Source organism: Rattus norvegicus, chromosome 9 (genome assembly GCF_036323735.1).
Source record: "Rattus norvegicus strain BN/NHsdMcwi chromosome 9, GRCr8, whole genome shotgun sequence".
Classification (NCBI taxonomy): domain Eukaryota; kingdom Metazoa; phylum Chordata; class Mammalia; order Rodentia; family Muridae; genus Rattus; species Rattus norvegicus.
This window is the reverse complement of record NC_086027.1, coordinates 109,012,230-109,038,811: the sequence shown is the minus strand read 5'-3', so window position 1 is coordinate 109,038,811 and position 26,582 is coordinate 109,012,230. Positions and strand designations below refer to the sequence as shown.

Here is a 26,582-nt window from a genome sequence, read left to right as displayed (position 1 = left end):
TGTAAACCGCTTCTGATGCTAACACCAATGATCTGATCTTAAATCCAAAAGTATAAAATTACTACAGAACAAAACAAAACAAAACAAAAACAAAAATGAGCAGAAAGAATGAAGGCACGAAGGAAGGCAGAAAGGAAGGAAAGAAGGAAGGAAGGAAGGAAGGAAGGAAGGAAGGAAGGAAGGAAAGAAGGAAGGAAAGAAGGAAGGAAGGAAAAGAAAATTTAAATGAAGGCTTCCACACATGAGAAGGAGAATCTTATACACTGCTAGTAGGAAACTGCATGAGCATTTTTAAGGATAGAAAATCAGAACTACCTTCTGACCCATAAGTTCAGCCAGTCTTTATATTCCAGTAAAAGAAAAAGCTTTACGAGTAAGCTATTTGATTCTCCAAGTACACTGCAGGGGTAGTCATAGCAGCCAAAACATGGGTCAAACAAAATGGCCTTCTGAAGACTAATATATTGTGCTTTTATATTATATTATACAATGAAATCATAATCATACACAATGACAACGAAAACTTGTCATTATCGGGGAAATGTATGAAATGGAGAAAACAATTTTGAGTGAAACAGGGAAAATGTTATGGCACAGTTAGTTTTTAAAACGATGGGATGAAATAATGCTCAGAAAACGCTGGGACGGGAAAGTACAGAAGATCAATAAACAAATTATGAGGCACTAAAAAGAATGCTATGAGGACCAGTTGGGTGAAGGTTGTCAGGATGAGACAAGTAAAAGATGGGCAAGATTGATATGCACTTCTTGGGAGTATATATACACTGCAGCGAAGCCTTATTAATTTGAAAATTAATTTTCATGATTTTATTTTTCAAAAAGGAAAAATAGGTAAGGAAATAATATTTTTTAAGGAAATTTAGAATTTTAGAAACCTTGAAAATGTATGAATAATGAAAAAGATTTTCTAATGGACCGCCAATATTATTAGTTCATGTGGTTCATACAGTGTATCAAAATTGGGAGACTTAAAGAAGTCAGTGATACAGTACTTTGCTAATATACAACACACGATTTAATAAATTTAGAGATTAAATGTGTACAAAATATAAGGAAGAATACAGATTTCCATAGAACAAATTATATATATATATATATATATATATATATATATATATATATATATGGAGGGTTTCATTTGATGACTTTTTTCTCAAAAATGCAGAGCAACAAATTTACGAATATTGGAGCACAATAAGAGAATAAACGAATGAGCAGACATTTACAGAGTGGTGTGCACAAAACCATCTACTATGTGCAGGTGGGTGAATTTTGAATACAATTTTAGGCAAAGTTATTAACTAGCTTATGAAGTTATCAAGGTCACAAAGTAAGAACTAGAGAAGGCTGTAATTTTGAAAAAAAATGAAAGTTTGCTATACACTGCTAGTTTAAAGACCTATTTGGACAGGAAAAAACAAAGTAAAATAATGACTAAATTTCAAGAGCATGGAGGAGAAAGAAGACCAAGACCTCATAAGGTTTTTACTTTTCAGTTTTTTGCTTGAATTGTCTGATTAGTTTCTTTACTTTTTCACAACCTTGATCCATCACCAGCCCATTTATCTTATGAGTTTTACGAATGCCACGCTTAAACTCTATAATCTAATCATACTCCATTTCTTTGTCTCTGCCATTTTTTTTGACACTGTCCTCTGGGCATGGGCTCCTGTAATCATTTAGAGAACTGTACAGCTGTGATGCCCATGAGAAGGCTGTAATGGATATTCCTGTCTTTGTACTGAGATCTTTAATCCATCCTTTATGTTGGGACAGCCAAAGAAACATCGGACACAATATATGAGAAAGGAAATAAAAGTGTTCAGTTTATGAAGATCAAAAACACATAATAGAAAATGTATATAATTTAATAATCAAGTGTGTAAATTAGAAATGACCAAGTAGACTTCCTGACAGAAAAAGAGGTGAGTCTCCTAGCAGTTAAAGAAGAGATCAAAACACAAATATAAGGTGCATACTTGTCAATGAAACTTAGAAATAAATGTCAGAACGAAGCACCCTTCCTTTCCATTCAGACACAGAAAAGCCTAAGGTCATATTCAATGCTACAAGTGCCACTCCTCCCACTGAGGCCAGATAAGGCAGTTCTCTGCTACTCATGTAGTGGGAGCCATGGATCAACTCCTATATACTCTGGTTGGTGGTTTAGTCACTGGGGAGCTCTGAGGGATATAGTTAGTGGATATTGTTGTTCTTTTTATAGGGTTGCAATCTCTTCATCTCCTTCACCCCTTCTCCTATCTCCTCCATTGGGGTCCTATATTAGCAACCTAACAGCACATCTGAAAGCTCTAGCACAAAAATAAGCAAACACACCCAAGAGAAATGAACGGCAGGAAATAACCGAACTCAGGGCTGAAATCAACCAATTAGAAACAGAGAAAACTATACAGAGAACAGAGCTAGGAGCTCGTTCCTTGTCAGCAAGACAGATAAACCCTTAGCCAAACTAACTAAATGGTCCATATTTTAAAGCAGTCCAATCCTATAGCATGAACCAGAGAAGCCTTTAAACCTGAGACATAGAAAACATCCTTCTACAGCCAGACTATCACTGCACAATCCTCTCGGACTACTAATAAAAACAAACAATGACCTTCACACAAACAAAGAATAAAAGGACAACTTTCCATTTCAATGAAATTTTATGAAAATAACTCTAGTTATAGCTATCATAAAAATAGACATGATAATGACCAGGATTTTTGTACAAAGTTGAAGTAATGCCACCAGTAGGATATGAAGAAAAGGAAAGATCCATCAGTGGAAGTGAAAGTGGGAGCACAGGGGAGACTTAGTCTGACAGAGGCAGCGTCAGATCTACTCTAAGATGAACTAAATGAAACAAGCGTGTGGAAATGGGGGGGGGGGCAACGGAATGGGAAAGACTATTTTTTTAATTCTATTTCATAAAGAAGTGTTCATTTAAAAATACAAGTTAAGTTGATGAATCCCAAGAAAGCAAGCTTGATGGAGCATAGAGGCATGGAGAAAAGTCATTGATGATTAAAATCTTGTGTACAGTTTCTAAAGATCAGGATAGAACAAGTTCAAGAAACTTCCCTTTAAATTACAGACCACTTTAGTGTCTGTGCCCCAGTGTTGTCTGTAGCTACGCAGACGGGGGAAGCAGTGATGATCCACTCAAGGCAGCATAATGTGGGAACTACAGTTTTAACAAAAACAGAGGTGCCTCGAAGTCAAAGCCTAGAAATGTGCACTTTATACACTAAGTGGAGAATGTTTTTCAGGTACATAAAATGCATGATGTTGATGCCAAGTTTGTTCACTGGCTTAAAGTAAGCTTTGGGTTCCCATGCACAAGGTTGTTTAATTGTGGCTCTCTCTCCCTCCTCCTCTTTCTGTTGCCCTTCTCCTTGTCCCTCCTCCTTTTAGTTCCCCCTCTTCCTCTTCCTCTTCCTCTTCCTCTTCCTCCCCCTTCTCCTCTTCCTCCTCCTTCTCTTCCTCTTGCTTCTCCTCTTCCTCCTCCTTCTCTTCCTCTTGCTTCTCCTCTTCCTCTTCTTTCTCTTCTTCCTCTTCTTCCTCTTCCTCTCCTCCCTCCTTCTCCACTTCCTCCTCCTCCTCTTCTTCTTTCTCCTCTTCCTCTTCCTTCTCCCCTTCCTCCTCTTTCTTCCTCTTTCTTCTTTTCTTCCTCTTCCTTCTCCTCTTCCTACTCTTCCTTTTCCTGTTTTTCATCCTCTTCTGCTCAGACTAGATGCTATTTCCAAATTAGATCTCTTATTGTTTTCCTGTCCCTAGATTCATTCCTTTGAATAAATTGACCAATAATATACCTGAAAACCAGTGAAGGAAATCTTCCTATTTCCATAGAACACCATATTCAGCATTAAATAGTTAACCACCACCACCACCACCACCACCACCACCACCACCACCACCACCACCACCACCACCACCACAACAACAACAACAACAACAACAACAACAACAAAATGCCCAGTGCCAGGGACCACAGATCTCAACCTGCCACATAAAAAAAACGCACACACAGGGAAAGCTTTAAACTTAAAAGCTCCCAGAAGACACAGAGCACTCATCCCTCATGAGCTTGCACTGGAGTCCATGTAGCCATGGAGACAGGGTACTGTTTACAATGCTTCTCTCGTATCAGTGCAGCCGTTAGCTGTTAATAGTTAAGAACTCAGGGAAATAGATTTTTTTTAAAGAAACTACCATTTAATCAAGTCTGTCCAATTAATATAAGGAACCATTTTATGTTGTCATTTTGCTTATTTCACTCTCCTGTGATACACATATTTGACTTATGCATTTCCTTTATAATCAGACAGCAAATAAATTAGGTCTTGTTATATAAATATTAAAAAGCTATTCACTATTCTTAAAGAATTTTCAGAGAATATAAAATTTCTACTTTTCTTTCTAATGCAGACTAGGTATTAATCTAAAACACATTTTAATTCTAACTGTATTGACTTCTAGATATTCCGTTATAAATTGTTTACTTTTGTTCATATTATATCTTAGTCATGCTTAAGCCTCTTGCTATAACTTTGATGCCTGAGATGTTTTTAATTATATCTTAAGATTCTTCATAAAAAAAAGAACCTATGCACTTGGAACAAGCAAAGGGTATACGGGAGGAATCAGAGTGATGGAGGGGAAGGGAGAAATAATGTAATTATAGTTTCAAAAAATACAAGAACTAGTATAAAAATTATTTATAATACCCTTTTGTGTATCTGTTTCAAAATGAGAAGTATAATTAGCATTTGTTAAGTTACAAAAGGAAATATTTTAAGTACTAAAATTATATATATATATGTATATACCACATATGCGTGCACACACACACACACACTCATACACACACACACGTATCAACCTATTCTTTTCTTGCTATAATGAAATACCCAAATGTACAAAGATATTGGTTTCTTTGGTTCCTCTTTTGGAGCAGAAATTATAAAACTGAGTAGACCCACTGATTTGGAAACCAGTAAGAACCTCATGGCCACTCGTGAGGGATCACATGTGCCCAGGTATCACAGGGCCAGGCAGAAACAAAAGATTCAGGCGTATCTTTGTAATTAGTCCACTGCCTTGGGAACCAATTCTATGAGACCAGAAGTAATCCCTTCTACAGGGAGCCCTTCAAATAATCTTTTAAAAGTTCCACCACCTCTCAATACTGCCACCTGAGAACATTTTTGGGACTTTGTCCTAGTTTTATGACATTGGTTAGTCCCCGTTTTATGTTTGATATCAAGGTCACGATTTCAACTTGCAAATGTTATTTGTTAAAAAAACATTTTACTTGTTAAAATAACATGAAGTCATGTTATTGCTATGGGCTTCTTTGTGCTTCTTTTTGTTTGGCTTGATATTTTTTCCTTTTAGAATCATAGTATTTGGTTTTAACTCAGGTCCCTGTGCTATCTATCTAGTTTAATCTTCTAGGTCACCCAAACAGTGTCGGGCATGAGTTCCCTCATGTGGAGTGGGTTGTAACTCAAATGAAACATTGCTTGTAGTCTCCCAAACGCTTTTAGTCACCATCGCTGAAGCCTATGTTGCAGGAAGGCCGCCACTGTAGATCACAGAGCTTTGGGTGAGTGGGTGTTTATGCTTTTCCTTTGGTAGCACTTAGAGTAACTTTCTCTACCAAAGAAACTAGGACAAGAGGGAGGAAGGCTCTAAGTAGGCTGCAGACAAATGTCTCTATTCTTGCATCTATGTTCAATAGGGAAATCGTCCTATAATTTGTTTTCTTTGTTGTGGCTTTATGTGGTTGAGATAGCGTGGTAATGGCGATCTCATTAAATGAATTGGGCAGTGTTCCTACTGCTTCTGTTTTGTGGAGTAATTTGAGGCACATTGGCTGTTAACTCTTTAGAAGTCTGGTGAAATTCTTCCCTAAAACCATCTGGCCCCTTTTTGGAGGGGGTTGTGTATTTTAATTTTAATGACGGCTACTATTTCAGCAGGGGTTCTAAGTCTGTTCAAATTCCTTCTCTGATTTTGATTTAACTTTAGCAAATGACGTGTGTCAAGAAAACTCCCCGTTTCTTTTCGATTTTACAATTTAGTGGAGTGCGGCTTTTGAGAAATGCACATCAACTCATAAAACCTAATGTATGGTAAGCTAAAAATAAAAGTGAGTTTTCATTGACTCAGTGAACTCCCCTGGAGTTTTTCCTCCTCAGAAAAGCAAGCATTTTCTCTGAATTTTACCTGTAACAGCAGATAAAAGGAAGAGGAGGAAAGGAAATTGCCCTGGAGGCAGACTTGACCAGGACCACTCTTAATTCTGCTCCAGAAAAACATTGTGAGAAATTTGTCCCATAATAGAAGGAAGGTCTTCTTGCCTTCTGCTTCCTACTCCTCTCTGAGAGCCCATGCCTCAGTCCGACATGCTTCGACTCAGTGTTCCTGCAACTGCAGTCAGAAAATAAGTTGTATAAATGACTGGATAACACATACACAAAAGTTGATACTTTAAAAAAATCACAAATAATTAAATTCATAAATAATGCAAGGGACTTAATATATGTAAATGGAAACTGTTATAGCCCAACGTGTGCCAGTAAATGTGAAAACAAGGCAAGCCTACACTATATGTGGGGAAAATGCTAAACGCTGAAAGAGAAGGAGAATCGGACAGAAATCACTTTTCCTTGAATACATAGAAGACGTTTTCAAAGAAAGAATCATTGTTTTCCCCAAAGCTCCAATATTTAATGGGCACAAATAACACTCAAAACAAAAAGGATATTTATAATTTTTCTATTTTTAAAATAAAATGATTAATATTTCCTATATAATGTAAGAAAATCATAAAAATATCAGTGTAAAGGTAATAATGTATGTTGCCACATTAATCCTCAAAAATTTAAATAGGGCAGGAATATAGAAAACATATTGTTATCTAATAAGTCTTACTACAGAACTGAATTGCTAATGTAATTTATCATATTCCTTGGAATATACAAGAATATCTCGTGGATTTTCTGTGGTTGCTGAAAACTCTTTTGATAAAATTATAACCAGAGAATTTGAAAAAAAAAACCTAACAAGCTAATATAAATGCACAAATGTTTTTAACTGAATACAATTAATTTAGTCACGTATTGTTTTATTCATATAGAAATAATTTAACATTTATATAATATATAACTTTATATATTGTATATACAAAATATATAATCATTTATATATTAATTAATTATTTATAGTGCTGAATATTGAGCCAGCTCCTTGGACATACTGAAGTAGCGTCTGACACTGATTGACAACCTTTGCCTGCACACCCTAGTGCATGCATCACTGCTCACAACAGAAGCCCAATAAGAGCCTCCCTACCAAGCTCAGGAAGAGAAATGCTTGGGCTCTGTCATCCTCATTGGTATAAGCCTTCCTTCCAAGACGCCCGATAAAATCAACAAAAGAGTAACAAAACAAATATGGGTGATAAACAGTTAATTGTCACCACACATAAAAGTTATACTGTACCCTTAGAAAGCTGAAGCTATGCATGTAAGACAAATTGTGATAGTGGTAGGTTATTAGTTCATGGCAGGTTCACGACCAGGGACACACATTTAGAGCATCGTTTCCAAAAGAACCGTACAGGGCAATGTATTGAAGGAAGGTAATCCCACACTGATAGAAGCGTAAGTTAATGACAAAAACACTTGGTAAGAAATGTTCAACTTCTATCTTAAATGTTTCTTATATACTCCATGATTGCACGTACAAAGCCTGTGTAGAATTAACACTCATTACAGCAACAATTACAAACTGTCCCATAACAACTCCAAGAATAACTGGAAGAGTTTTTATAAAGAATATTAAAAATTTTATTGAAAGCCATTATAACCACTAATCATATTCGTGACTCATTCCTAAGAGGAAAAATAAGTATTATTAATATGGTAATTATTCTCATGTTAATTCCTGAATTTATCAAAATTTCAATAAAATTTTATATTTTTTAATAATTTGGCAGGGATTCCTATAATTATTTGGAACACCAAACGGATAAGAGTAGCCAAGATAATTTTACAGAGGTGTAAACTTGCCTTATGCTCAGCTACATTGTGAATCTGTGGAATCTAGAAGGGCAGACAACACCATTTGACACAAGTAACCATGCATGACTGAGAAAGAATAATAAAATAAAATAATTACCTTCCTATAAAGAACAGACTTCACGTGGTTCGTGGCTTTTGCAGGAACGAATTTTATGGAGCAGAGGGAAAAGAGAAACCTTTAAAATCAAGCATTTAAATGAATGAAATGAGAACGAAGTTCTGTTTCAGTGTTTATGACAAAGGGTGTGTCTGATTGTTTCTCACAAAAGCTGCAGATTAGGATGTCACAGGCTTGCCCTTGTGTGTGTGTGAGAACAGACAGGACTCTCCTATCACCAACTTAATTGGAAGGGAAATTATGGAAACATTTCCTCCCCTGGAGAAGGAAGAAGATACAGTTTCTGATACCGTGAGTGTAGGCACAGATAGGACATGCTAATCTGACTCAGCATTAGAATTGTAATATTCAGTAACGTAAAGGGAGTCAAGTAATGTTCCAAACCTTGGGTGTATTTTAGAAATGATATTTGTGTAAACCTGAACATATTCTCTACATGCACACTTTGCCAGAAAAAATATGTAATGAAATGGATGGGAATGCTAACATCCAAATGAAAGAAACCAACTAATATTGTGGCAGGAAGTCAATGAAATCTCCTCAGGCAGATTGGGTAGATTGACTTTCTCCACATTATAGTTAACTGCATGGAGACATGGGTTTCTTACAGGTTTTGGGTTTTTTTTTGTCTCTTTGGGTTTTTTTTCTTTTTTGAGTCTTTACTTGATACCTGTATCAAGTGGTACCGGAAGGATGACTCACATGTAAAAGCTCTCCTTATGCCAGATTCACAATCCTTGATTGAAGGAGAGAACAGGCTCCTGAAAGCTGACTTCGTAATTCCCCACAAACACCATAGCACAAATAGACCACACATAAATATTATAGACCACACATAAACATCATACACACACACACACACACACACACACACACACACACACACACGCACGCACACACCAATATCAACGACAGCAGTTATACACATAGCTCTTTGTAAAAGCTCATCAGCTGTATTCCATTTTTGTAGGAAATGTCCCCGAATTTATCCTTTTCCTAAGAAGGCCCACTTAGAACGGAACCACTCCTTCCTCTCTTTCCGGTTCACACCTCTGACCAGCTAGTGTTCTCTTAGATCTGCAGTTGTTTCAACACCCTGAAGCCTCAGAACAAACTTCTTTGTTGTCTTAGGGTTTGCTGTTAGTTTGTTTGGGTTTTACAGGAAATCAGCCTAACCTCTAAATCTCCGTTATTCTGTTTCCTGTCTTAATGATGTTTTCTCTGGGCATGCAGTACAATATAATGACTTAAATAAAACCCATCCTCGTCCTTCTTGTACTGGGTCACCTTCTGAGGCCTGTGCTTACCACATTTCTTACTGGTCTTTGAAATGGTCACCACGTGTGCAGCTCAGAGCGTTATCAGGAGAGAAAGCATTCGCACGCAGATTTGACTTTTAAAAGCAATTCGGTTTCATTTCTGATTTTGTTAATTTGGACACACTCTCTGGGTCCTCTCGTTAGTCTGGCTAAGGGTTTATCTATCTTGTTGATTTTCTCAAAGAACCAACTTTTGGTTCTGTTGATTCTTTGAAATGAAAAGGGAGACATAACTACAGATTCAGAGGAAATTCAAAAAATCATCAGATATTACTATAAAAGCCTATATTCAACAAAACTTGAAAATCTGCAGGAAATGGACAATTTCCTAGACAGATACCAGGTACCGAAGTCAAATCAGGAACAGATAAACCAGTCAAACAACCCCATAACTCCTAAGGAAATAGAAGCAGTCATTAAAGGTCTCCCAACCAAAAAGAGCCCAGGTCCAGATGGGTTTAGTGCAGAATTCTATCAGACCTTCATAGAAGACCTCATACCAATATTATCCAAACTATTCCACAAAATTGAAACAGATGGATCACTACCGAATACCTTCTATGAAGCCACAATTACTCTTATACCTAAACCACACAAAGACACAACAAAGAAAGAGAACTTCAGACCAATTTCCCTTATGAATATCGACGCAAAAATACTCAATAAAATTCTGGCAAACCGAATCCAAGAGCACATCAAAACAATCATCCACCATGATCAAGTAGGCTTCATCCCAGGCATGCAGGGATGGTTTAATATACGGAAAACCATCAACGTGATCCATTATATAAACAAACTGAAAGAACAAACCAACATGATCATTTCATTAGATGCTCAGAAAGCATTTGACAAAATTCAACACCCCTTCATGATAAAAGTCCTGGAAAGAATAGGAATTCAAGGCCCATACCTAAACATAGTAAAAGCCATATACAGCAAACTAGTTGCTAACATTAAACTAAATGGAGAGAAACTTGAAGCAATCCCACTAAAATCAGGGACTAGACAAGGCTGCCAACTCTCTCCCTACTTATTCAATATAGTTCTTGAAGTTCTAGCCAGAGCAATCAGACAACAAAAGGAGGTCAAAGGGATACAGATCGGAAAAGAAGAAGTCAAAAATATCACTATTTGCAGATGATATGATAGTATATTTAAGTGATCCCAAAAGTTCCACCAGAGAACTAATAAAGCTGATAAACAACTTCAGCAAAGTGGCTGGGTATAAAATTAACTCAAATAAATCAGTAGCCTTCCTCTGCACAAAAGAGAAACAAGCCGAGAAAGAAATTAGGGAGACGACACCCTTCATAACAGACCCAAATAATATAAAGTACCTCAGTGTGACTTGAATCAAGCAAGTAAAAGATTTGTACAATAAAAACTTCAAGACTCTGAAGAAAGAAATTGAAGAAGACCTCAGAAGATGGAAAGATCTCCCATGCTCATGGATTGGCAGGATTAATATAGTAAAAATGGCCATTTTACCAAAAGCGATCTACAGATTCAATGCAATCCCCATCAAAATACCAATCCAATTCTTCAAAGAGCTAGACAGAACAATTTGCAAATTCATCTGGAATAACAAAAAACCCAGGATAGCTAAAGCTATCCTCAACAATAAAAGGACTTCAGGGGAAATCACTATCCCTGAACTCAAGCAGTATTACAGAGCAATAGTGATAAAAACTGCATGGTATTGGTACAGAGACAGACAGATAGACCAATGGAACAGAATTGGAGACCCAGAAATGAACCCACACACCTATGGGCACTTGATTTTTGACAAAGGAGCCAAAACCATCCAATGGAAAAAAGACAGCATTTTCAGCAAATGGTGCTGGTTCAACTGGAGGTCAACATGTAGAAGAATGCAAATCGATCCATGCTTATCATCCTGTACAAAGCTTAGGTCCAAGTGGATCAAGGACCTCCACATCAAACATGATACACTCAAACTAATAGAAGAAAAACTAGGGAAGCATCTGGAACACATGGGCCCTGAAAAAATTTCCTGAACAAAGCACCAATGGCTTATGCTCTAAGATCAAGAATCAACAAATGGGATCTCATAAAACTGCAAAGCTTCTGTAAGGCAAAGTACACTGTGGTTAGGACAAAACGGCAACCAACAGATTGGGAAAAGATCTTTACCAATCCTACAACAGATAGAGGCCTTATATCCAAAATATACAAAGAACTCAAGAAGTTAGACCACAGGGAGACAAATAACCCTATTAAAAATGGGGTTCAGAGCTAAACAAAGAATTCAGAGCTGAGGAATGCCGAATGCCTGAGAAACACCTAAAGAAATGTTCAACATCTTTAGTCATAAGGGAAATGCAAATCAAAACAACCCTGAGATTTCACCTCACACCAGTGAGAATGGCTAAGATCAAAAACTTAGGTGACAGCAGATGCTGGCGAGGATGCAGAGAAATAGGAACACTCCTCCATTGTTGGTGGCATTGCATACTGGTACAACCATTCTGGAAATCAGTCTGGAGGTTCCTCAGAAAATTGGACATTGAACTGCCTGAGGACCGAGCTATACCTCTCTTGGGCATATACCCAAAAGATGCCCCAACATATAAAAAAGACACATGCTTCACTATGTTTATAGCAGCCTTATTTATAATAGCCAGAAGCTGGAAAGAACCCAGATGCCCTTCAACAGAGGAATGGATACAGAAAATGTGGTACATCTACACAATGGAATATTACTCAGCTATCAAAAACAATGACTTTATGAAATTCGTAGGCAAATGGTTGGAACTGGAAAATATCATCCTGAGTGAGGTAACCCAATCACAGAAAAACACACATGGTATGCACTCATTGATAAGTGGCTATTAGCCCAAATGCTTGAACTACCCTAGATGCCTAGAAAAATGAAACTCAAGTCGGATGATCAAAATGTGAATGCTTCACTCCTTCTTTAAAGAGGAACAAGAATAGCCTTGGCAGGGAATAGAGAGGCAAAGATTAAAACAGACACAAAAGGAACACCCATTCAGAGCCTGCCCCACATGTGGCCCATACATATACAGCCACCCAATTAGACAAGATGGATGAAGCAAAGAAGTGCAGGCTGACAGGAGCCGGATATAGATTGCTCCTGAGAGACACAGCCAGAATTCAGCAAACACAGAGGCGAATGCCAGCAGCAAACCACTGAACTGAGAATAGGACCCCCATTGAAGGAATCAGAGAAAGAACTGGAAGAGCTTGAAGGGGCTCGAGACCCCATATGTACAACAATGCCAAGCAACCAGAGCTTCCAGGGACTAAGCCACTACCTAAAGACTATACATGGACTGACCCTGGACTCTGACCTCATAGGTAGCAATGAATATCCTAGTAAGAGCACCAGTGGAAGGGGAAGCCCTGGGTCCTGCTAAGACTGAACCCCCAGTGAACGTGATTGTTGGGGGGAGGGCGGCAATGGGGGAAGGATGGGGAGGGGAACACCTATAAGGAAGGGGAGGGGGAGGGGTTAGGGGTATGTTTGCCCGGAAACCGGGAAAGGGAATAACACTCGAAATGTAAATAAGAAATACCCAAGTTAATAAAAAAAAAGAAAGAAAGAAAAAAAAGAAATTAAAAAAAAAAGCAATTCGGGAAGTCCGCTTAAAAATGAAGATAGAAGACAGTAATATATCTTTGAGACAAATTATAATTTTTGGTTAAAAGTTTTTTAAAATACCTACCTTCTATTTATTATTATTATGTGTCTATCTATCTATCTATCTATCTATCTATCTATCTATCTATCTAACATCTATCTATCATCTATCTATCTACCTATCTATTCATTTATTGATTTTGAATCCCAGAGGTATCAGCATGGGGCATCAGACCCTCTGGAACTTGATTATAGGTGATTTTTGAGCTGCCATGTGAATGTTGGGACAGAACCCAGGTCTTCTTCCTGTATGGTAAGTGCTCTTACCTTCTAAACTCTCTTTCCAACCCTGATGCCATGTTTTAAAACCATAGATTTTTTAAAAAATATTGAATAAAATTTTGGTGATATATGTTCAATAAAGTGAATGATTAATGCTTTTAAGATGAACTGTAAGATTAATTTTTATACATTGATCCTGATCCTCTAAAAAAATTGAGGATAAATGGAATTATATCATAATTCAGAGAAGTTATGCGAATTTTCCCTTAAATTTCTAACCTGAGCTTTAAGGGTTTAACAGACTAATCTGTCTATGACTAACAGGCTAGGTAGCATGAGAATGTGACGGGAGACCCCAGAACCAGCCGTTCTTGAGTGACTTTAGGAGCAGCCACTTACCTTCCCTTGAATATAACTTTTGCAATACACTCTGACTTTCTACTAAATATCACAGGGTAAACAGCTTGAAATCTTAGCACACGTGAAGGATGCCTGGCATGATAATGTCTAAACCCAATGAGTATACAAGTTTGGCAAGCCTTGGTAAGCCTAGGTCACTTGGTTGTGTTTCTTTTTTTTTAGACCACATTGCTATCTTCAGAGTCAAGCCATTGTGCTAGAGCCTCTGATTCTTTTTGTTTCTTTGTTTCTTTCACCTCCTCATTCCTCTCCCCAGCCTCGCTCAGATATATCTCCCTCTAATGCTTATCACTCTTCTGTTTCAAAGTTGAGAAATCACCAATCACCCTGAGCTAACATCTGCAGTAGAAATTCATGGTAGGGGATTGGAAGCTTAAAAGAGAGGAGATAAATCTCTATGTTGCTTCTGCACTTAGCTGGGCCTAGAGAGTAGAATGAGGCCAGGAAGTGTTGGGAGTCTTCATTAAGTAAGAGGCTTTGATGCCCAGAAGGGGAGGGTGGTGCAGAGGTCGGAAAATCAAAGGAAGAGGAGATGGCTGCAATTTATAAAAGGCTCTGAGACAAATAAAGCAAAATTGGCAATGTGTTCATGGTTATTAAAGCAACTGAGCCTCTTAAGTCTGGAGTATGCCAGGATCTTTATTGAGAGTTCCCATGTGTTCGTCAGCTGCGGACAAGGAACTGCAGAAATAATCATTTGTTAATAGCAGGTACGTACTCAAGTTACCATAATGTGTTAAGGAAAATAGCCATTTCGTTTTACTACAGAAAAAATTTTTTTGAAAAACGCGCTTTAAAAGAATGAAATATAAAATTCTAATATACGGCATTTCCTCATCGGAATGTGATGTGAAGTCTATTGCTCCAAGCAAGAAGAATTAGGACTTCAGGTCTCTCAAACATACTGAAAGTTTTTGTAAGGAAACTCATGTATGTAAAATTGTTTACATAAACGTTAAATATTGCATATACATAGAAAAGTAGGAAACTGGGAGGTGATGGGAAAAGGAGACTTTGAAGGGTGACTTGGAGGTAATGTCGAGTGCAGCTGCTACCGGAGAAGGAACAGCCTTGGAACCTTTCAGACACGAGCTTTTCAGCTCTCGACGTTCTAATCCATTAGGACTTTACTTCTTGGCAGGTGAGAACAGAAAAGACTTTATTGTGCCACTATAAGCAAAGTTTAAGTAATTATATCTCAAAGCCGTTCCAAAAAGGATCTCTCTTCTCTAGACCTTGAAACTGGGTGTTGGAGAAAGCTCCCTAGTGTGGAATTTCCCAGTTTCCATATTCACTTTGGCCCGAGTTCTGTTTTTGCAACTGCCTTTTTTCTTATTTTGATAGATCTGAGTCGATTTCTTTTCTTGCACAACAGATTTCTCCGCAATTGCTGCAGGTGGCTGAGAAGATTTGGTTCTGTCTCTAGATACCTAGACTTTAATACGTTTGTGGTTCCGTTCTTCATTCCCCCCCGCAAGCTGGCTTACAGTTGACGTGGTCTACTTTATTTTCAGCCTTCACGAAGTCTGTTAGCTGTTTGTCTGGAGTCCAGTTTCATTCGCAGTAATGGAAGAAAAGAGAAGCCCAGAAACTAGACTGGCAGAAAGAAACCGTTTGTCCTTTTCTTTTCCACATTTTCTTAGGGTGTTGTCTTTGGATCCTGGCTTTGCATATTACTCAAAAAAAAATCTCACTGTTGTCAAACCAGCCTGTAGAAATGAATTTTCTACTTATCATTACTGCTTTCCTGTTTAGTTTCTTCAGGTTTACTTCTTCTCACAAACTATTTTCAAGTAATCTCAGCAAAATTGGGCAAGCTTAGGTGTTTTTTTTTTCTTTTTTTTTTTTCGGAGCTGGGGACCGAACCCAGGGCCTTGTGCTTGCTAGGCAAGTGCTCTACCACTGAGCTAAATCCCCAACCCCAAGCTTAGGTGTTTTAGGATATCAAATGGTTATCATAAAAGGTATATAAATTAATAGCTGATCCGTATGGTGTATTTTACAGTCATAAGAAGCAAAAGCCAGCTCCTGATTTGACAGTTATTCTTCTTATAATAAATTAAGTTTATATTAATGACATGGGCCATTCACAGAGCAGAAAATGTTTTGCAGTCTATAATCCACTGATGTTTTTTAATAAACTTTTCTACATTCAACTAAAACAATGGGACAAGCTAGAAAAGTGAAAATTTTCTAAAATATGAGAAGGTGATTCTAATGAAATTAGGGAGGTACAGAGCCCCACCCAGTTGGCCGTCTCTTGTGGCCAAAGGAAGCTTCCAAGTGGGACTGGGTTGCATCCACTCGAGTTGTTGGTCAAGGTGGTCACGTGGAAATCCTCAAACATCCCAGGGTGTTGCCAAGCCTACAGGTTTGTCTCCACAAACTACCAGTCTAGGCCCATTGGTGAGGGAAACACCTTCACAACTCACTGATTATGGAGAATTCAAGCTAGTGCCTATATTAAACCTTCAGTTCCACATCCTAGTGTCTTTCTTGTGGAAGGGAACTTTTGTAAGCTACCCAAAGATAAATGTAAACACACACCGGGCCGTAAACCCTTTGATTTACTTACCTGCAAGTTGTGTCACAGTACTTATGGGAGTAGTCAACCACGAGACGGAACCCATGCTTGACACTGTTAGGACAACCAAGGACCTATATAGCCCAGACATCCGGGGTAAAAGCAAATAATGCTGGTCTATAGAAAACTATCAAGAAAATTATCACTAAGAACATTCAGCTATACTCAAAGATCTGGGCCTTAGTCAGTCATCACCAGAGAGGGTTCCTACTGCAGGAAGGTCCACAGCCAGAATTCACACACACACACACACACACACACACACACACACACACACACACACACACACACACACACAGAATCCTTGGACCACCCTGCCCTAACTGAGATGTCTCCATCAAACACCTCTTCTCATAGCTCAGCGACTCCCAAGAAGGAAGAAGCAAAAGAGTCCAGGAAGCAGGTATAATGGAGAACAAATCTCTGAATTAATTGAGCAAGGATCATACGTGTTCACCAAGACCGAAACAGTAATCACAGAAACTCTTGGGTCTCCACCAGGTCAAATATACATGCTATTATCTATTAGTTTAATTTTTTAATGGAAATCTTGAGCATGTGAATTAGTAAGTCTCTGATATTTGTATCTGCCATTGGGGCACTTTTTCTTCTTTTGGGTTACCTGACCCAGGCTCGATGTGGTAGGCTTCCTTATGTCTCATTATATTTTATTATGCCAAGTATGTGTGTTATCCCTTAGATGCCTGTCTAATGAGAGACAGAACGGGAGTGAATTCTAGATAAGAGATGTTATGGGAAAGAACTGGGTGAACTGAAGGGAGGGGAAACTGTAAATGAGATACATTGTATGAGAAAAGAATGTATTTTCAATTGAAAAATAAAACAAGAAGCAAATAAAAAAGACTGGGACAACCTGTCAATAACAGGTATCTGAAATACTTTTAAATTAATCAGAATAAGAAAGGTTTAGAGTTTCTAGTTAGATGTTTCTGTTATAGCTTGTGAATATCATCTCTAACTAGTTTACGTAGCTCTGGGCAATGGCACTTTCAGACTACACTGTCCTCAGGTGTCCTTAGTGCTGCCGCAGGATAACTTGAGGTCCGCTCAGGAATTCCTGCATCTAGTCTTTCTTACTCTTCTCTCTACATGTGTCTAATACAGTTCAAAGGCGACTGTTTGGTAGAAACCTTAATTATCATGATATGGAGAGGTCATGAGCTGTCTCATTGCAGGATGTATATTATCACACTTGAAGCTTTGAAGATAAGAAAATATGGTATTTTAATGAAAGTCTTTCCTTACTTTGTTTTTATTTAATTGACATTGTATCGTTATGAATGTATGTATTGATGTACTTAATGGAATCATGCCAATTAGAAATAGAGACAATATTATAGATGAACTTAAAAGAAAGATAGGTATATATATATATACATATATATATAAATTATACAATACTCATAGTATTATTCACACACACATATATATATACATACATATATATATAATGTAGATGCAGCTTATGAAAGCTTTCCACATGGTAGTTATTGTCAATACTGTATGGTATGTATGGTATATGGTTCCTCCTTAGTATGTTTGTGTTTTCTGTCACTTGTCATAGTTTAAAATCCTTTAGTAGATAGGACTTCAGGCACACCTGTGAAGGATTATCTAGATTAATGCTAGGCTCTGAGAATGTCTGTAAAGAATGAGGTAACCAAATCACAGAAAAACACACATGGTATGCACTCATTGATAAGTGGCTATTAGCCCAAATGCTCAAATTACTAAAGATGCACAGAACACATGAAACTCAAGAAGGATGATGAAAATGTGGATGCTTCACTCCTTCTTTAAAAGGGGAACAAGACTACCCTTGGGAGGGGATAGGGAGGCAAAATTTAGAACAGAGACTGAAGGAACGCCCATTCCGAGCCTGCCCCACATGTGGCCCATACATATATAGCCACCAAACTAGATAAGATGGATGAAGGGAAAAGGTGCAGGCTGACAGGAACTGGATGTTTATCTCTCCTGAGAGACACAGCCAGAATATGGCAAATACATGTGAATGCCAGAAACAAACCACTGAACTGAGATTGGGACCCCCGTTGAAGGAATCAGAGAAAGGACTGAAAGAGCTTAAAGGGGCTTGAGACCCCATATGAACAACAATGCCAACCAACCAGAGCTTCCAGGGATTAAGCCGCTACCTAAAGACTATACATGGACTGACCCTGGACTCTGACCTCATAGGTAGCAATGAATAGCCTAGTAAGAGCACCAGTGGAAGGGAAAGCCCTTGGCCCAGCCAATGCTGGACCCCCAGTGAACGGGATTGTTGGGGGGAGGGTGGTAATGGGGGGAGGATGAGGAGGGGAACACACATATAGAAGGGGAGGGGGAAGGGTTGGGAATGTTGGCCTGGAAACCGGGAAAGGGAATAACATTTGAAATGTAAATAAGAAATACCCAATTTAATAAAGATGGAGAATAAAAACCAAAAACAAAAGTAAAATTAATAGATATTCAAAATTGGCCCTAGATTTATTTGGAATCTAAAGCAAAAAAGTTATAAAATACAGTTTATACAATGTATAGGGCTTAAAAATAATGAACAAACAAAATGTTAATAATATTGCAGAGCACTGGGTGTCACAGAAAACGCTGAGAGGAATCACTCCAGTATTCATGGAAAAAAAATACAAATTATCTTGGTAGGGACAATTGATGGGGTAAGACTCATCTTAACTGTGGCATGATCTAGCCTCCTAGCACAGATTAAGAACTGTATTAAATGAAAGGGAAGAGAAAAGGTCAGACACTTACATCTCTCTTCTAATGATTGGAGACATGATGTGTGTAGTTATTTCAAGTGAACACCACGTACTTACCCTCTATGTTGTAATCTTAAGTTGTGAGCCAGGATAAAGGGATGAACCCTTCTTCCAGTTGCTACTGCCAGAGTATTTTACCATAGCAATAAGAAATAACTAATATGCCCCTCAGTCTTGTGAGGCATGTATATAGAATTACAGTTTATACTTTTAGTTGATAGGCAGCTCTTCTTGGGAATGAGTACAAAATAGACTGTAGATCCTTAATGTGTACTGCTTACTTCTTAGGTCAAACACAGTGGAAGTTTGCTAGTTTTAGGATAAAATTCCTGATGAAAATAAATTAAAATATTCTGTTACCAAGCATAAATGGTGTCATGAGGGCAAATAAAAAGTGATTAATTATCGTACAATATATATTAACTTCATTTCCCCATCTCATATTGAAGTTTTTATTATTAGTTAATAATGACTTTTGAATATATCGTTTTAGGTTTTGCTTACTAAACCTTTCTTCATTTTGTTTCCTATAGCTAGTATTCCCTTTTAAAATATATTGTATTTATGTAATAGCATGTGGAAATATGTAATATATCCAATATCTTTCCTCAAACTACGTGAGATGTTTCTATCTAAGTTTGGATCACTGTTTATTTATTTGTGTTTTGTGAGATAAATATATGGTTACCCTCCAGTTTTTCCTCATTTAACATTTCACAAATGACAACCTGTTTTAGCACAGCTTATCAGTTGTGTATTCTTTTTACAGTAATGATAAATACCAGGCATTTTGTACACCGAATCATCACTGAAATTGTCCTGATGTTTCCCTTGTGATTGGCGTTTGGTTATGGGATATTCATGGGGCCACCACAGAGAAAGAGTGGCTAGCTCATCACATTATGTCAAGAGTCTGTCCTATCATCATGATTCACCATGATTGGCTCAAGTTTGATTGCCTGGCTAAAGTAGTGTTTACTCGTCTCTCCTCTGTGAGGCTCTGATTCCCACCCCTTTCTATTCTCTACTCTTTAAAGAGTTGTAACCACAATGATTGTGTGCATAGCGGGTGGTAAGTAGTGATTTTTGTTTTCCCAGTTGTTTGACAGTGCATCTGCAACATTGACCATGAGAAATGAATTTATCCTTTACGCTCATTTGCATACTCGTGCATTATTTATTTAAGTACTTAATCACAGAATTTGTCACATAAATTTATGTTTCATGTAGCTTGTTACTTGAATTATTATAGCTTTCGCAATGGTCATTTTACAGCAAGTCTTTGTCCCAGGGATCTAATTATATTCTTTCTATGAAGGTTTTTACACTCAAGGATGGCCACCAAAACCTTGGAACATGATTAACTAATCATATCTTGTGTGAGTAGTGCCACAAGTGCATGTAAATCTGTGTTTTAAATATTAATGCATATCTTATTAAATGTTTATTATAATCCATATAATAATTATGTAAGAGTAACAATTTCCCACTTTCAGAAACACGTGTAAGGAGGTCTTCTCTCCATTCTATTTTTAGTGTCTATTCTCTTTCATTAAATTCCTTTAAATTAGCATATTTTCAATATCAAGTCATCTTCGATGACCAATGTTTGCCACTGTTAACTCAAGTGTTCAAGTTCTTCTGTGAATTTTACTGTTTCCTTCTTATTTACTCTGCATTACATTACTCATTTTAACTCTTTTTTAAAAAAATGCATTTTGTAGTAGATGGAGTCTTTTTGTCCCATTTATAATTTGCTCTATTATATGGGTTACGAAAATAAAACTTTACTATCCTTATATTCTACTAGGCTTTTAAGTCATTTGATTAAATAATCATAAGGCAGTATAAACTAATTTGAGCTTCAAAATCCTTCCGATACTATACTTACAGTTTCTTGGTAGTAAAGACAGTTTCACCCAGAACAGCTAAATGTGAAACTGAGGAGCTTTTCTACGTTTATATCACAACTTCACTAACAAAACCTCAACAAATAAAAGATGACTTTTATATTAGACTTGTTCAAGTTGGTAAAAATGGGACTTATGCCATGTGGGGCCTTGAAGTATAATTCATACATGTTGCCGTATGTCACCTAGAAAATAAGTGTTAAAATGCAACATCTTCCACTGGGTTAATTAATACAAGGAAACTTTATTGTAGCTATTTAATCTCTAAACTACACATAAGCCTTTGTTAGGAAGTTTCTAACATAAAAGGACATTTCATATTTTTTAAAATTAATCAGTATTTGAAGATTTATGCTACTCTCAACCTTGGTCAGAGTAGCTAACTTTTGCAATGAGCCACAGTGTTTAATGCAGAGACGTAACTGGCCCATGTGTTGAGGGTAAGGATTTTGAGTGCTCTGGTATGACCCAATCGTCTATATTAATCTTCTCCCATGCAAGCCTCAAGAAACTCCAGGGAAGAAAATAAAAGCCAGCAGATGGAGAGAAGATCTCTGATATGTGATTTCTTGCCGTGACATGGCTGTTCTACCCATCCGCTCATTGCAGGTGTGGTTACCTGGAATCGAAATTTCTGCAGCGTCAGAAAAACGTCATCAAAGCCACACCCTTATTGGAGGAGCTGCTGGCAGATGGCTGCGGTTGAGGAAGGGCCAGTGTCTTTAGGGATGCTACTGTTGGTAGGCCACCCATTTCTCAGCGTGCTCCGGTACATGGTAACATATTCCTGTGTATGTGAGCCACTTGAACTTAGAAAGTTATTAACAACAATGACAACAACGTCAACAACAAAACATTGCCAAGGGAAAAGATAAAAGTCTAAGAGAGTTAGGACGTGGAAGAAAATTAACGTGAGTTGGAGGGAAGAAGTCATGGATGAATATAGTTGATATGCAACTTATAAATCATTTCAAATATAAGTAATATATTCCTACAAATAAAAACAGAAAGCTCACTGTGGAAGCAAATTTTAAATAGTGTATCTTCGTAATGGGTGAGATAGCGAGCTAAGGTTTGTAGAATTGCAAGCCTATGTTTTTAAAAGGTGAATTTGAAAGATAATTAGTTTGCTAATATTTAGATTCAAACAAAGACAATACGTTTTAATTTGAAATCTTATTGTCTTAAAGATGTACTCTGTATAACCGTTTAAAATAAATGTGAGATGTCCTTCCATTTAGTGGCATCACATATGTAAATATACATGTATGTATGTGAATAAACATATATATATGTACCTGGATAAAGAAGCATAAATAGGTTAATGTTCAAAAGAGATCACTTGAATTTGAAATTTTTTGTTTAAAAATTGGGTTTGGATTTTTAGTTTCTTTTTATTTTTCTCAGAACAAGAAAAATTAATGGCAAGATGATCCCAGAGATCATACAGGAGATTATTTATTTCACAAAGTTTTAGTTCACAGTGCTTATAAAATGAAGAAAAGGCGTACCAGGAAATCACACTTTAATGAAAGGGCGCTAGCTACTGTTGACTTTGTCATATTATTGAATGCTGACCCTGGATTTGACATTGGCAATTGCCAGAGGAGGATCCCCAATAAGATTAAACTATGTTTGATAACAATGTTGACTCTTGGAGAAATATTTGAATGGTAATAACCAGACAGACATTATTAGTGATCTTTTTAAAATTATGATACAGCTGTGAAAAATGTAAGCGCTGCTTTTTATTATACTTCTAAATCCGAAGGTTGAATAAGCTTTAAAATTCATCCAACAGCAACAGTGATAGTGATAACAGTAGTATAAAATTTCTACTTCTCATGAACAAAGTGTTATTTTAAATCATCCTGTATATTTTGTCATTTTCTATAGAAAGATCTGTAGATGAGTATTAACATGAGTTTCATGCATTGGCAGCATAACCCACAAAGTGACACTCGTCAAAGTTTGGAAATTTTAAGGGGTCATAGTTTATTACTTTATTTTTTTTTGCCACCCACTCACTCATTCCCGTGTCCCCACACTGGGGCATTTCCCGACACTGGGACATTGAACCTCAGCAGTACCAAGGACTTCTCCCATTGCTGCTCAATGAGGCCATCCTCTCCTCACTTTATATTCTTATAAAAGGACTAAGACCCTCAAAGATGACATACTAGATAGTGAGTTTACTCTTCTCTACAAGAGTCAAGCTAGGACACTCTCCCTAGACTTTAACTGTGTCCGTGTCATGGTCTTTATTTTTTCCCAGTCCTAACTATGAAAATCCAGTTTACTTTTTTGTTTATAAGACGCTCGGTTGATTTATGATTCCCAAAAGGACTAGGAGTGTGAAATGCTCAGAATCAGTTCATATTTTTTTGAACCGATTTTCATACACTTATCATCTGCCTTTGGATCCCTTTCCTCTGACTGGGCTGCCTTGTCTAACCTCAACAGAAAAAGATGCATCTAATCATACTGCAAAAAGTAAAATGTTCTCATTGAGATTGAAGTTTCTCTTTACTTATCTGCGATTCCGGCAAAATATTTTGTTCTGGACATGTGCTAATAACTTTTACATATAAACTAGTAAACCAGAATATTAAAATGTTTGTACATTTCAATGTCCCCATTCTGTGGCTTCCTTTGTGTTTGAAACAATGACATTTCAAGTCAGACATAATTTTTGCAAAATCCAATTTATTATTTTTGTATTCATTTAGAGTTCACATCTTTTATAAGACATGCTGTTTCTCGGGGCACAGTTATCTCCCCAAGTGTTCTCCTGTTCTATTTGTATTATAATATGTTAAATTCATCCTGGTGACACCCTTCCAGCTGCTTTCTGTGGGTATTTAGATCAATTTCAAGAAGCTCGGATGTTGAAGTCTAATATTTTCTCCACCATGTGTCGAGAGCTCATGCTCTCATCAGTACTTTGCTCTACTAATCTTGGAGAAAATAAGTTGATATTTGCCTTGTTTTCTTTATTTGTGTATCTAGACTTCAAACTATGAACGCATATGCCTACAGTTTTATCATTATGATATTATTATTAAATAACATGTGCTTATTTACTGGTTTATGTGACTCCCTTATCCTTTTTTTTCATAATTATATTTATATGACTGTTACTATGTATATACAACTTTATAATTGAGGTTTGTTCTGCTCCTAAATGTATTTCCATTATCAAGTAATTCCCCAAAATCTTAATTATAAATATCAACTCAATTTATCCTCGCATTTGGCAGGTATTGATATGATTTGAAGGTTAAGTATATTCACATTAACCATTGATATAATTTTTAACTTTCTCTAGAAAAAGTAATATACTAGATGAATTACAATGTATGTGTGTGGTATCTGTGTGTGTGTGTGTGTGTGTGTGTGTGTGCGCGCACGCGCACGCATGCGCATTTGCGTGTGTACAAACTCTCAGGGATGAGGAGATAGCTGAGTCTAAATTACCATGAAGATGTAAGTTAAGTTCTTTGACATGAACAATCTGGGGGCAGCGACACTCATGTGTCATCTTTATTCCGGGCATCAAGGAAGACATGAGGTTCACTGAGTCTCTCTGAACAACCTGTACAGACAAATCAGGGAGATACAGTTTTAATGAGACTCTTTCAAAAAATAAAATAAGGTAGAGAAAGTTCGAGATGTCCATTGCCAACCTCAGGGAGCCACAAAAGTCTATATTAGCAAGATATATACATGCGTATACATCACACACACACACACACACACACACACACACACACACACACACACACACACAGTCCGAGCCCATTCTATTTTTAAGAATCCCCAGTAAGTACAAATCTTACAGGAGACCAAGACATGTTTGTAAAAAGAGATATATTTCTTTATCATCATAGTAGTTCTGTTTGCCATTAGTGCTCTATGGAGCTGACATGGGGACATTTTGATCTGAAGCTCGTTTGCAACTGGTGTACCTATGTGGGAAGCTTCAAGTTGTTTAATAATGGAGTAGAAATGTGAATAAGAAAAGCAGTGTGGTTATACACCCAGAACTGGGCGACTTTTCTGACATGGGTCGGGATTTAATTTTCTTAGGTACTGTAGGATTTTCTCTCACCGTTGTAACTGCCCTGTTCCATTTTTGTCAATAAAAAAACTCAGAGAAAATGCCAGCATGCTCCAGTTGAAATCTCATTTTGGATTAGCACATCTTTATTTGATTTGATTTTATTGACAGGTTTTTTTAAATTTAATTTAATTTCGTTTTTAATTATTCACTTTATATCTGCTCACTGTCCCCTCCCAGTGGCCCCTCCCACAGTCCTTCTACCATGCTGGCCTGCCCCTTCTCCTTTGAGCGACCTCTGCCTCCTAGCTTAGTGCCACCCAGGCACTTTGCATCTCTCCTAGGCTAGGCTCTTGCTCTCCTATTGAGGTAAGACTAGGCAGCCCACCTAGGTGAACAATTTTTCAAACATCGTGAAAATATAGTATTTTTGCTTTTTAAAAACTTTAACAGAGGTACCAGGGTGAGAGAGAGGAATGGGGGAGGGAAAGGGGAACAGGATCAGTTATGGGGCGATGGGACAAGAGAGAAGCCCAGAGGGCCAAGGGAAGGGATGGAAATAAGAAGCCTCAGGGAGTGGGAGGTGCATAACCCTCTAGAAAGTACCAGAGACCCAGGAGGCAAGACATTCTCATGACTCAACGGGTGTGACCTTACCCAAAATGCCCAACATTGAGGAAAGGGGACTCGAAGAGTCTGCCACCAGCAGATAGACAGGGCCTCAAGTGAAGGCCCATGTCTACTAACCCACAGTCAAAGTTCCTGACCCAGAATTGTTCCTGTCTAAAAAAAAACTGCATGGACAAAAATGGAGAAGAGACTGAAGGAAAGGAGGTCCAATGACTAGCCCAATAAGGGGTCCATCTTTTTGTGGGGCACCAAGGTCTGACACTATTACTCATGCTATGATATGCTTACAGATGGGACCCTGGCATGGCTGCTCTCTGAGAGCCCTTACCAGCAGCTGACTGAGACAGATGCAGATACTACTCCCAACCATTGGACTGAAGTCGGGGACCCCTAAGGTTGAATAAGGAAAAGGATCAACGAAGCTGAAAGGGAGAGCAACGCCACAGGAAGACCAGCTGTCTCAACTAACCCAGATCCCAGGGAGCTCCCAGAGACTGAGTCACCAGCCAGGAGCAAACATTGGCTAGTCTGAGGCCTCTGGCACATAGGTGGCAGAAGTTGGCCTGTTCTGTCCTCAGTGGGAGAAGATGTGCTTAATCCTGGGGAGACTTAAGGCTCCAGGGAACTGGAGCTTGGTGGGGGAGGAGCACCTTCTTGGAGGCAAGGTGGAGGAGGAACTGAATGAGGAACTGTGGGAAGGGCGACCGAGAGGGGCCAAC

The 26,582-nt window shown here is 37.8% G+C and overlaps 1 long non-coding RNA gene across 1 annotated transcript; it reads left to right on the top strand.

The window, feature by feature from the left end:
• LOC120094757 (uncharacterized) lies at positions 1 to 26,582 on the top strand. Its single transcript, XR_005489360.2, has 4 exons — positions 1 to 852; positions 1,187 to 1,282; positions 13,388 to 13,489; positions 26,154 to 26,582. It is a non-coding gene; the product is annotated as an uncharacterized LOC120094757 (long non-coding RNA).